Raw genomic sequence first — 608 nt, 5'->3', positions numbered from 1 at the left:
CGTTTGGTGAAGGCGGGCAGTAATTTGTATTACAAAACCTATATAATAATGTGGGGTTATATTCATAATGATTAGCTCACCAGTTACCAGTTACCAGTGACCGTTAGTCAATGCTGTTCCCTCGGCGTGGAAATATTTTGTAATTTTTTCTCACATTTAACTATATTGCGGACTTAATATATTTGTAATATGAGAGAAAAAAATGCACGGTCAGACTGGGGTTCGAACCCAGGACATCCGAACACCAGCCGGATGTTCTACCAATTGAGCTACCTGATCACCGGCGTTCATCCTTTCCTAGTCCAGTTCCGCTACATTACTCCCTCCTTCAACGGATTAAAGTCTTCGACCCCGAAGACAAACATGAGACCCTATACCACTTCCGTGGGTATTTACTCGGGCGCCAAATATAATAGGATAGGGAAAATGCAAGGCCAGACCGGGGTTCGAACCCGGGACCTCCGAACACCAGCCGGACGTTCTACTAATTGAGCTACCTGGTCGCCAGCGTTCATCCCAGTCCAGTTCCACTACATTCCTGGTCACGGCACCAAATGCAACAGGAAAGAGAGTAGTGTGCCTCCACCGGGGATCGAACCCGCGACCCT

At 47.4% G+C, this 608-nt stretch overlaps 1 non-coding gene across 1 annotated transcript; it reads right to left on the bottom strand.

The window, feature by feature from the left end:
• Positions 1-207: 207 nt before the first annotated feature.
• Positions 208-279, bottom strand: Trnat-ggu. The gene has a single exon. It is a non-coding gene; the product is annotated as a tRNA-Thr (tRNA).
• Positions 280-608: the final 329 nt, after the last annotated feature.

Source organism: Pecten maximus, chromosome 14 (assembly GCF_902652985.1).
Source record: "Pecten maximus chromosome 14, xPecMax1.1, whole genome shotgun sequence".
NCBI lineage: Eukaryota > Metazoa > Mollusca > Bivalvia > Pectinida > Pectinidae > Pecten > Pecten maximus.
Note: the sequence above shows the minus strand (reverse complement) of the source record. Positions and strands in the feature narration are given on the sequence as shown.